Source organism: Molossus molossus, unplaced genomic scaffold, assembly GCF_014108415.1.
Source record: "Molossus molossus isolate mMolMol1 unplaced genomic scaffold, mMolMol1.p scaffold_m16_p_16, whole genome shotgun sequence".
Classification (NCBI taxonomy): Eukaryota; Metazoa; Chordata; class Mammalia; order Chiroptera; family Molossidae; genus Molossus; species Molossus molossus.
In genome coordinates, this window is record NW_023425351.1 from 58963645 (window position 1) to 58976121 (window position 12477).

The 12477-nt window shown below is 41.1% G+C and overlaps 1 protein-coding gene across 1 annotated transcript in view; it reads right to left on the bottom strand.

The window, feature by feature from the left end:
- The window catches only part of SAMD12 (sterile alpha motif domain containing 12), a 397021-nt gene that overhangs the window by 100913 nt on the left and 283631 nt on the right, over window positions 1-12477 (bottom strand). The window lies entirely within an intron of this gene.

Consider the following 12477-nt stretch of genomic DNA (forward strand, 5'->3'; position numbering starts at 1 on the left):
TTGGACCCTCCTTGGTAGCTGTGTATTCTATGGAAGCAAATACCTGCTGCTAATAGGAAAACTGGTTTCAACTTAATTTGGCAACCAAGAGAACTCATCATCATCATCATCATCATCATCATCATCGTAGCTATTACAGTCCGCAGTAGTACTTTCTTATGCCATGACTTGTATAGTTCATAGGAATGATAGCTTTTGACCATTTGGAAAGTTTTTACAGTAGGTGGTAGGTCACACGCTGGACACTTTTCAAGGCTTGTCTTCATGACAACACTGCCTGCCATTTCACAGATGGCAACGCTGAGTCTGGGGGGCTCCGTGCAGAGACGAGATGAAGACCTGCACAGGCTGACTCAGAGGGCACAGGTGGAGACACCCTGCTCTGACCACGAGCCGCCCCTCCTACTATCCAAAAGAAAGACGTGACTGCAGAGGGACCTCTCTGTTCCCAGTGTACTATATACGTACTGGTTCTTTCCGTGTGGAAGTGTTTGACCTTCCGTTTGGCCAAGGAGACCAAGTCACTTAGTTCTGAGAGTGGGTTTGGGATGACATGAAGAAAAAAAAGGAAACTATTCAAAAATAAACACAGAAAAACATTTCACAGCTTTTTAAAGGTGAAGTGCTTTCTACCTGGTAACCGAGCACCATTTTTATATTTCTGTTGATAGTCTAAGAAACAGAAGAGACAGAGAGCTCAAGGCTCATGGCAACTTGACGGTTTCTTTAAGTGTTACCCAGAACCGAACATATTACCGAGAAACTGCAACGCAGAGCAGATGGAAAGCATAAAGCAGATGCAGACCTGGAGCCTAAATAGAGATGAACAATTCTTCAGTTAACGACGCGAGAATGAGGCGGTGGCAAAGATGACAGGGCAAAGACAGTTTACCCGGAGAGACACTGTAGGAAAATGCAACATTATCACCACTGAACAGAGCTAAGGGATTGCTCCATGGTGTTTCAAAGGGCATTCCCCTGGGTCCTCCTGGGATACAAAACAGGCTTCTGTGTAACACTCCAGACCAAGCTAAATGAAATCTGCAGACTCTAAGGCCATGGGTAGGTGAAGGCTGGAAACAAAGTAGCCAGCATTTCAAGGGACCTCTAGCCGAGTTCAGACAATGTGCTTTCTCTGTAAGGGGAGGCACCCAACTAATCCTAACCAAAGATGAGCTGAAGAAGAGATGTTATTTCCCCTGAGAAGTTATTGACTTATTTTTATTTTTATAATTTAAAAACGTTTACTTAGAGACATTTCCAAACATATACAAAAGTTGTGAGAAGGCCACCAGTAACCCACCCTCCCTGTCACCCAGTTTCTTTCTTTCTTTTTTTTTTTGGTACCTGCCTCTAGTGGGAATCGAACCCGGGACACTGGTCCGCAGGCTGATGCTCCAACCGCTGAGCCAAACCGGCCAGGGCCCAGCCACGCCACCCAGCTTCAATAGCCATCCAAGCTGGCCGCTCCCTTCACACCTGTTCCAGCTCCACTATTTTTCTTGGTATCTTAAGGAAGTCTTGATAAAGTGCTTTTTCTTCCTTTCCCTGTTTTTATAAAATGTGCCTACTTCCTATGGCTGATGCTGGGAAGAAAAGCTACAAAGTGTTAAGCACAGAATCCTTAGGGGAAGTATTCAGCAACATCGTTTCAATTCTTCTGTGTGGACACATAAACACAATGGCAGGGAGTGTGTGGCGATGAGACTTTCATTGTCAAATGTGGGAAGAGAACAGAACGGGACAGGAAAACCAGTGGCTTTCCGGGACGTGGCATATTTTAAATACTGGCTACTGGAAAAGGTGAAATTTTTTTCACATGAAACTGAAGTTAAGTAACATAATTCTGTTCTGAGCCCAGAAAAAAATCTGTTAGAGAGTCAACCCACAGGTTGAAGCCTGGCTTTTTATTTGTAGTCTTTCCCTAAATGCACCCCCCTGCGCCCGGCCCCCCTCCAGAGGCATTGCTGCTAGCTTTAGGAAGCTCAGACTTCCATGGGGGATGCGGAGGAGCTGCAGGAGAAAGAATCCGTGGAAGATCGAGAGCTCATATGTGAACACACAACAAAAGAAATTCGTGTGTGGATGCTTAGGGGATGCGGCTGACTAATTGGTCCTGGGCAGAGGCAGCACCAGCGAGGTGGAGAGGGGTTGGCGCTGCCCAAGGAGGCAGGGGTGGAGATGAGGAGAGTGTCTCCAGTCAAAGCGCTGATAGTAAACACACACAGTCCTTAAAAGGCTTCACCAAGTGCAAATGCACCCACCATTCCTCTCTCCAGCCCCGAAAAGATGGTTTTAACCATGGGATTTGAGACTTCCTGCACTGGGTGAACTCTGAAGCCATATTTCATTGCTATTAAAATAGTGCTACCTCCGTTGTTTCTTAACATAAGTTTCAGTTTTATTTTCAGTTTAAGGCCAACTTTCTTACTCTGCTTCTTAAGCTAAACCTGCAAAGATCAAAACAATCTTTTAGATAACTATTTATCCTAAGGCTAATGGTCCCTGGGTAACCACACCCATGGCTGTTGTTCTGTGGGGCCTTTACTACCCTTCGAGGGTCTTGGTGATATCAACACTAACATGTCCCCTTCATCCCTACCAAGTTCCCCTGAAGAATGTGCTCAAATCCTAGACTTCCGGCCATCTTTTACAAAAATTTCCACCCTAAAATGTATCTTCATGTTTCAGCTTCATGATATAAATAATGTCTTGGAGTAGTTAGTCTTCTGGTTTTCTAAGCCAAAAAGGGAAGACAGAATTGTTTTAATAGAAAACATTCTGCAAGCCCTGGTGACTCATCACGAAGTTTTCAGGATACTCATGGCCGGTTGCTTTCTGATGCTGGTCAGGACAGCCGCTGGAGTGACAGTCAGATTACTGCCATGTGCTCCAGAGTGAGAAGGGAGAAGGCAGGAGGCCAGGGGAAGACAGAGAACGTACTAGAGTGAGGACTCGAATCTCTGGGACTGTGGCACGGGTATCCACGTGGTCTACGCGTGTTCCTGGAGCGATGCGGAGGCACGCCAACATGCACCTTCCCCACAGCTGCCCCTACCTGGCTGGGGACTCACAGGAGACAGAAATGACCATGAAATCTTGTGAATCTGGCAGCATCACAAGGTGAGGACTGCAATGGAGGCTTACTGTCCTTTGAGGCATAGAAAGGACCACCCACAGAGTCAGGTGGATTACTCAAGTACCTTCCTATGACCTCCCCGGTACTGCCCTTCACACGTCCCTGAACGTTTTGTAATGCTGCAAAGGTCGGGCTCAGGTAACGTTGCCCAGTTACTTCCGACGGTGATTACTCGAGGAAGTGCAAACGGTCTGCGATACGGCGTGTTCATCATGAGAGCCTCCGGGATCCACACACCCTGGCGCTCACATCTCTACTAACTTGCTAGGTAATCCCAGCTCTCCGTGGGACTGGTACATCTTCAAGACGTCCACCACCGCTGGCTAACTGATGAGGACTCGGCCAGACAGCTCCAGGCGGCTAATTGTAAAGTGATCTCTCAAAGACGATGTGTCTTTCATTACGGGCATTCGACATCTTTATGTTGGTTTTGTGAGATATTACAGTGATACCTCGGTTCTCGAACGCCTCGAATTTCGACCAAATCGGTATTCGACCAGGAGATTCGAGAAATTTTGTCTCGGAATCCGAACAAATATTTGGAACTCGAACTTCCGAGATGAGCCGAGTTGAGCCGAATGGCGTTCATTCGGCCCAGCGCGCCTTGCTCGCGCCGTCAGTGTGAGTGCAGAGAGAGAGTCACGCTTTGTGGAAAGAGTCACGCTTTACACTGAATTTAACCCTTAGACATACTGTACACTTTTATTTCTTGTTGAGACTTATGTTTTTCTACATATTATATACAAATCAGGCCAGTAAATAGGCATTTTCTGGGGCTTGGAACGAATTAATCCACTTTCCATTATTTCCTATTGGGTTTCATTGCTTCGGTTCTCGAACAATTCGGTTCTCGACCGTCCTCCTGGAACGAATTATGTTCGAGAACCGAGGTATCACTGTACACGCATTTTCACCAGACAGGCATGGAAGCCATATGGCTACCTTGACTATGTAGAACAAATTGAGCCTAATGAAGTCTTTCTTTTTATTTATTTATTTATTTATGTATTTATTTATTTATTTATTTATTTATTTACTATTTATTTCAGAATGGCAAGATGTACTGTGAGGGCACTTTTTACAAGTTGAGGCTAGAAGCTCAAGAGTCAAAGCAGTGGAGAAGACATCCCTTCAATACTGCTGTAAGATGGATGGAGGATGTTACTAGGGCAGCCAGAGGCCAAAGAACAAGGGGAGAAAGGTGGGGGAGAAAGGGGTCCAAAACCAGTTCTCCATATTCCAAGAGGAAAACCCAAGACAGAAAATAAAACTGGGCGCTGATTGTGTTTTCGCCTAATAAGTGAGCTGGAACTAGAGTCCCTCTCTTCGGGTCCATTCAGTCATTTGATGCAACACAGACATAGAGTCTATTCACAGGCAAGTGCTATAGATCAGACTCATTACAGGTGCACAGACTCTTAAGTGGTGTAAGAATGGGCATCAGGGACTCTGATTTCCCTAAAGTGTATGTAAAATCTGTACATGGGGCGTTCTATGAAGAGCAGGTCCACAGTTTCAATGAGATCAAAAGCCCCATCACTGGAAAAAGGTTAAGAACCACAGAGCTCCAAATCTAAGATTTTAAAACACAAAGACACTAGGATGAGCCCTTTTAGATATCTATATCTATATCTATATCTATATCTATATCTATATCTATATCTATATCTATCTATTTATTCTAAAGAAGGTAGGTAAGTAGACTCTACAAACTCCAGAGAAGTTTTCAGTCTTACAATGCCATGATTCTCAGAAAATTATTTTTACTATGTGCAAGATCTAAAGAAATACAACCCAAAGTGGGAGATAAATAAAAACAGTTGAAATGAGATGTTCTGAGCAGGTTGAGGCCACCTGCTTCCTATTAACCCTAAACTAGGGCGCACGATTTCCTCAGCTCCGGAGGAAGGCAGGACACCGCGGACGAGTGGGTTAGCTGCGCAAGACGCAGACATGGGAGGAGACAAACGGTCTCACTCATTTGGCTTTTCAGCTCGTATTTCCTTCTTATTTTTATTAGTCAGTTTGAAATATAGCTATATTGTAGGTTGTAAAGTTTTTTTGTTTGTTTTCTGAATAATATTTTTAATATATCAGAGCAGATATTAAATCTAATAAGATGGAAGCTCATAAACCATTATGTGCTCCCAAAATTTGACATTGGGACCACCAATCTTTTAAGAAAAAGGTAACCCTTCATTTGACATTTGACAAAACCCTTGAGAAATTAAAATTTAAAAAATTTTTCACAATAGGCTTAGCATTGCGGTGTAAATATACCTTTGCCAACAAGATTAAATTGTTAAAATAAGATTAGATTTTTTTACGGTCATTATTTTTGAATATTTCAATCCATATAAACTTCAAAATAAAAATTTCATATCATTTTTATAATACTGTGATTTTATAATCTATTTAAACAAATATTGAAGTAACTATAATGTGTAGTCTCCTTCAGTTCAGGAGGCAATTATCTCTAAGAACCCCTACCAAACTCCTACAAGTTATATATATTTTTAAAATCACAGATATCTAGGCCTAATTTTAAAGAACTGAATTGCTCTATAAGATATGCTATTTAAAACATACAATATCCCTCCTCCTTCTCCCTAACTCCTTCCTTGTCTAACTGATTATTTTGGCATTTACCTCCATATCTCTAAATCATATTCTTATATTGCTACTTTAAAAAAAAAGATCACCCACTATGAACACAGAAGACTTAACTCTCCTTCCTCCCCAACTCTTGTCTCCCATGTTCTCCTTTCTGTCCTCTCTTCATCCCAATATCGTAATTTTCATTGACTCAATATCTAGTGTTGATATTACTATACTATTTAAGTGTTATTCAAAATTCAGCATGGAGTCAACTTCCCATCACAATTCCTTTTTTGCATGGCTACTGTTTTCCTGGGAGGCAATAATTATCTTCTGTTTAAATTTGTTTGGTTCTCTCAATACTTATCACTAACTCAGCCCCCAACCCTTCATCAGTTGTGTGAATACACTCTGGAGATGTACCATACTTCAGGTACTCCATCAATTCCATCTTCCTGGAGAAGCCTCTTCCAGAGCCTTGATCACAACAGTGCCTGGTGCACCCACCCATTCCCAGATATTGCTGTACCCTGTTTAGGAATACAGCTTCGGTAGCTGGCCAGGGTGGGGGTGTGGAGGTCTCCTGAATCCCGGGAGTGGAAGAGGGCTCTGGGGATGATTGCTTCTCATACTTTCCAATGACCTTTGTTTTTTTAGCTCAGACACTAGTATCTTGGGTCTGCTAACACATTTCCCATGTGTCCCTCTGCTTTCCAGCTTCCAAAATTTGTGTACCGCCCTCTTCCCTTCTGTTTTCCATGTCTTCATGGATTTATGCCCTTAACATTTTTCTTGGCTGTGTGTGTGTGTGTGTGTTTTAAGTAGGGAACAAATGTAGAACGATGTATCCAATCTCTTTTCAATGCTTTTGAGAATATTTTAGAAATCAATGTTATGGAAAACCCAGGCAAATACATTAAGTAGGCACTTTATCAACAGCTATTTGTAAGATAATAATCAACATACGCTTACCTATAAATTATAGGTTAAAAAAAAAAAAGAGAACCAATCTATCATTTTCTACATTGATAATAAATACAGAATACCTAGCCCTGGCTGGTTTGACTCAGTGGTTTGAGTGTCAGCCCATGGACTAATGAGTTGCGGATTTGATTCCTGTCAAGGGCATGTACCTCGGTTGCCATTCGTCCCCGGCCCTGGTTGGGGTCATGTAGGAGACAACCAGTTGATGTGTCTCTTTCACATCAATGTTTCTCTCTCTCTCTCTCCCTCCCACTCTATCTGAACAAAAATGGGAAAATGTCTTCATGTGAGGACTAAAAAAAATAATACTAATACAAATAAGTAAATACAGAATACCTTATGCCCCAGTACCCTTTTCACTTAACCCCCCTCATGTTAGGCTTCTGCAGAGCACTACCTTCTTGATGGTCTATGACCGTGTTAGGTCCCAAACACCTGAGAGTTGCTTCAGTCAATCAATAGCTCGTCGTGCTCCATACAGCTGATCAGTATGGACAAGGATGCAATGAGGTGGAAGCAGGATGTTTTATTCAGTCAAATTTTTGGTTCCTTTTATTGATCCCAACGCGTTGGGGCTATTTGCAAAACTTCCATTCTCCTCTCATCTCGTTTTGTTCCAGCTAGCCAAAGCTGTTTGCTCAGAACACCTGCAGCTGGCCGCCTGCCTAGGTTCAGACTGGATCCTGGACTTATCTTTGCCTGCTTCTGTGATTTTAGGTAAATCACTACCACGATCGACGTGTCTCGCCTGTGCAGCGGGAGTTGTTAAGGCTCATTCATGGGTATCCTACGGGTCAGCTGGGGTCAGCAGACGTGGTGTGGCGGGAGCAATAAAGGATTTTTGGGGAATGTACTGCCTTTAGTGGTGGTGGAGGCGGGGAAAGTCCTGCATAGTTTTCTGCAGTACTCACTACTTACTACTATGGGAACCTTACCAGGCCACTTCACACATTCCTATACATCTTCTGCTCCTTATATGTATTTATGGTTTTTTTTTGCACAATGACTATTCTTTCATATTCCCTTAGCACTAACCTCCTTTGAGTTTAGGGACATTGTAAATAATGTTAGCCAAAATAACCCAGAATCCCGGGGATGGCAGAGGTAGGCTAGCTGTGTAATCACCCAAAATCAGAAGTAGAGTGTTATAAAATAAAGTGACCTTCCTCTCCTTCCATGTTTGTCCATTTGTCTTTGACCAGCGCTCAAGAACTAGCTGACTCCTCTTTCTACATATTTCCATTTCCAGAATGGACATTAGAATCAGCAATACCATTACCACCTACCTTCTTCTCTCCTAGCTCACTCCTATGTAGACTTGAATTCGCAGAGGGTAGGAAGGTCTGGCTGGAGTTTTTATCTTGCCTTTCTAAATGTTTATCCGGAGTACAAGTTTTGCATTGCACACACAGCATGTTGAATGAAAACATTCCTCATTTTTATTTGGTCTTGTTTTTTGAGGTCATGGAGTCACGGAACATACTGTCTGCTGAACTTTAGTACGTTTTGGTGCTTGGCCACTAGAAGGAAAATTAATGGCACAGCTATAAGATAGTCTTTCCCAGCGATCTCCTCTGTACCTCCTTGACCATTCTCCAGATTATACGCTTGATCTTACCATCCAAAAGACAACAGTGACGTATATCCTGGATCACAGAGAGAAAGAACACAGAGCAAAAACAGAGAGCAAACAAGGATAAAGAAGAGATAAAACACAATATTTATACCATGAGCAGGCCAAGGGGTAACTGCATCAGTTGAACATAATTATCGGGTAAGCGGCAGTCACAGGAGATTCGCGTTTAAGGCAAATGCAGCCAGGGGTAAGCTCTCACATCACTTATTCATAGACAGGAAAGCCACGATTCAGTGTTGGAATTCTGAGAACCCTTGACTGCAAGGAAAGGGTGTGAAGGAGAGAGGGTATGGAACAAATAATTTTGAGGCGGATCTTCAACATTATCTGTGCAGTAGCAGCTTGTACACGTTATCTCACTGTGATGACTTACTAGACACCATAGATGGTCAACTAATCAGCCGGAGACAAAGGAGGGAGTTAAGGAGACTGGGAGAGTGAAGTACTCCGGGATGTCCCTGTGATGAGCTTTGAGGTAGCAGATGGTGATAGCTGGGAAACAGATGCCCATACATGGCCTTACAGAAATCCAGCACTCAGAACCCTCCCATCCCCCACCCCACCCAGCAATGAGTCATAACAAACAATGCAGATACACAGACGGGAAAACAGAGGACGTGCCTCACAGAACAGGACGATGGAAATGAGGGCTAAGCATCATGGAAGTGGGCACAGTCCTGGCAGTAGGGTTATCACCAAAGGGAAATAAATAAGGCTGCATCCCTGATACTAAGAGTGCTTGTGATGCGTTCAGTGTCTACTTTGTGTGCAACATTTTCCTGGAACTCACTTCTTCACCACAATCCATATTTCTTTCTTTCTTTCTTTCTTTCTTTCTTTCTTTCTTTCTTTCTTTCTCTCTCTCTCTCTCTCTCTCTCTCTCTCTCTCTCTCTCTCTCTCTCTCTCTCTCTCTTTCTTTCTTTCTTTCTTTCTTTCATTTATTTTATCCTCACCAGAGGAAACTTTTCCATTTTTTGTTCAGGTAGAGTGGGAGGGAGAGAGAGGAACAGAGAGAGAGAGAGAGAAACATCGACGTGAAGGGACACATCGAGTGGCTGCCACCCGCACGACCGACCAGGGCCGGGGACAAACTGCAACCGAGGTACGTGCCCTTAGCGGGAACCGAACCCAGGTCTCTCTGGACCGCAGGCCGACGCTCTAATCGCTGAGCCAAACCGGCCAGGGCCATAATATTTCTTTATTTAGTACTTCCTACATTCCAGGCTGATACCCGTTTGTTTAAGTCTTACCCCCACGGTGTGGGGCAGGGATGACATTTCCTGCCTCGCAGATGAGGAAGTACCCGAGGGGAGTTAAGGAATTCGCAAATGACCAAATGGGCATGTAGTTATGAGTGCCACATGGCATGAGCCTGTTGTTATAAGAGAAAGGGTCGTATTAGAAGAACGTAAAGGAAAATAAAATAATTGGGCCACAGAACAGATAGCACAAAAATGACAGTTAAATGATTACTCTGTGAGGTTTCTGGCACATGGCATTTGCAGTTTTCAGAACGGTTTCCCCTTGATGGGGAAACAGGACAATATATCAAGAGAGAATGTGTATTCCATCCACAGTCATAACAATTTTCTGTTTTGTTTTATGCACTGTGAAATATATAGACAATACAAAATGTAGAGTCTAAATAGTAATAATAATAATAATAATAATAATAACAATAAATAACTGTGTATCTATTAACAGCTTAAGATACTGAAAATTGTACACGAACCCTTTCTTGCTCTCATCCTCCACGCTTCTCACAGATATTACCAAGATTCTGAATTTTGTGTTAATCATTTCTGTACTTCTCTTTACAGTTTACATATATATGTGTGCATTTTTAAATATATATTAAAATTTCCTCTTACAAAGTTTATGTGAGCTTCATATACATTGATACTCTATATTTGTTCTTCTGTGATTACCTTTTTGCTCAACATGTTTCATCCATGTGGGCACAAGGCCCATTGGTTTTCCTGCTGTAGAAGAAGCTATTATATTAAGATGCTACAATTCATTTATCCATTTTACATCAAAGGTTAATCTGGCAATGTCCAGTTTTCTGCTGTTAAAATCAACACTGCTATGAATATTCTGGTTCATGTCTCCCAGTAGTATACAAGTTATTCTCTAGGTCATGTTTCCTTAGAACTCCCCAGATTATGTTGGAACAGAAATGGTGAGTTAGGCCCAGGATGTTTTTGCTCAGTGGTTAGAGTGTTGGCCCAGGGACCAAAGGGTCGAGGGTTCGATTCTGGTCAAGGCACGTACCTGGGTTGCAGGTTTGATCCTCAGCCCCAGTCAGGGTCCTGCAGGACACAACCAATCAATGTGTCTTTCTCTCTCTCTCCTCCCTACCTCCCTTCCACTCTATCTGGGGGGTGAAAGAATCAAGGAAAACTATCCTAGGGTGAGGATCAACAACAACAACAACAACAACAACAACAAAGTGGTAAGCTAGCATCCTCATACTGTTCCTGATTTTTAAGGGGTTTTAAGAAATACTTCACCATTGACTATGATGTTTGCCATTGTTGTTGTTTTTTTGTAGATACACCTTATCAGGTTAACAAGGTTCCATTGTATTTCGAATTTGCTAAGAATTTTTATTGTGAAGGGTTGTAAAATTTTATTGAATGATTTTTTGATATGTATTAAGATGACATACAGATTCCTCTTCTAATCAGTTGATATGAGGAATTACATTTAATAATTTTCTAATAATGAACTAACCTTGTTTCCAGGGATAAACCCACATTTAGGATATATCATTTTAAAATCCATTGCTCAATTTGGTTTGCAAATGTTCTTTTTACTTGTTAATGTTCTAGATATTTGAATAGTGTGTCATTTTATTTCCTTATACTGTGAGTCAAGTTTTGGATCCAAGGGTAATATTGGCTGTGTAAAAACAGTTTGGAAATATTCCCTTTTTTTTTTTAATTGTCTAAAAGAGTTTGTGTATTTTGGAATTAAATGTTTGGTGTAACTCGCATGACCTTCTGGTCAAGTGTTTCTCAGTAGAAATAAACTTAATTACTGATTTCATTTTTCTTGGTTATAGGACCATATTTTCTTCATGGTTATAAAGCCATATTTTCTAAAACTAGTTTTGATAATTTATATGTATTTATAGAATGTCCATTTTACCCACATTTTCAAATTTATCCGCATAAAGTAATTTATAATTTTGTCTTATTATCTGGTTAACTTCTTATATATTTGTAATTACAGACCCCTTTATGTCCTTTGAAGTTGTATATTTATTTTTACAATTTCACTTTTTTGGTCATCAATCTTGTTAATTCGTTATTCTTTTCAAAGAATTAGCTTTTGATGTTGGTGAACCTCTCTCTATTTTGGTTCTCTATTTCATTAGTATTTTTTTTTTTTATCTTACATGTTTCCCACTTTATCTGGGTTTACTCTGCTGCTCTTTTCCCCAAATTTTCTCTTAGTGATGAGCTCACTGCATTTTTCCTAATCTAGGCATCCAAGTCGATAAATTTCTCTCTAAGTACTACTTTAGCTTCAGCTCATATACTACGTTAAGTAGTACTTATATTATCATTATTTAATTTCTATGGTTTCTATTTATCCTTTGACACATAGATTACTCAAAAGTAGATTTTTACATTTCCATATGCATGCATTTATCTTTTTATAACTGATTTGTTTATATTCTGTATGATAAAATGCATTCTTTAACTTTTGTTGAGACTGGCTTTATGTCCTAGAATATGATTACATTTTATAACTTTTCTGTGTCTCCTTCAAAGGAGTTTCTACTCTTCAATTGTTGAAACAGTATTCTACACATAACTTTGAGGTCAAGCTGATTCATTGTGTTGTTCTAGTTTTCTATATTTTACTTAAAACATATGTAAAAATTTCCTGCTATGATGTGAAGTTGTATGTTTCTCATTGTAATTCTGTTAATTTGTTTTTAATATTTGAAGCTATACTGTTCATTACATATAAACTCAACATTATTACAATTTCCTGAGGAATGTTAACTCTTAAGAAAATTCAGCCCTGGCCAGTTTGGCTCAGCGGTTAGAGCGTCCACCTGTGGTCCGGAGAGACCCGGGTTCGGTTCCCGCGAAGGGCATGTAC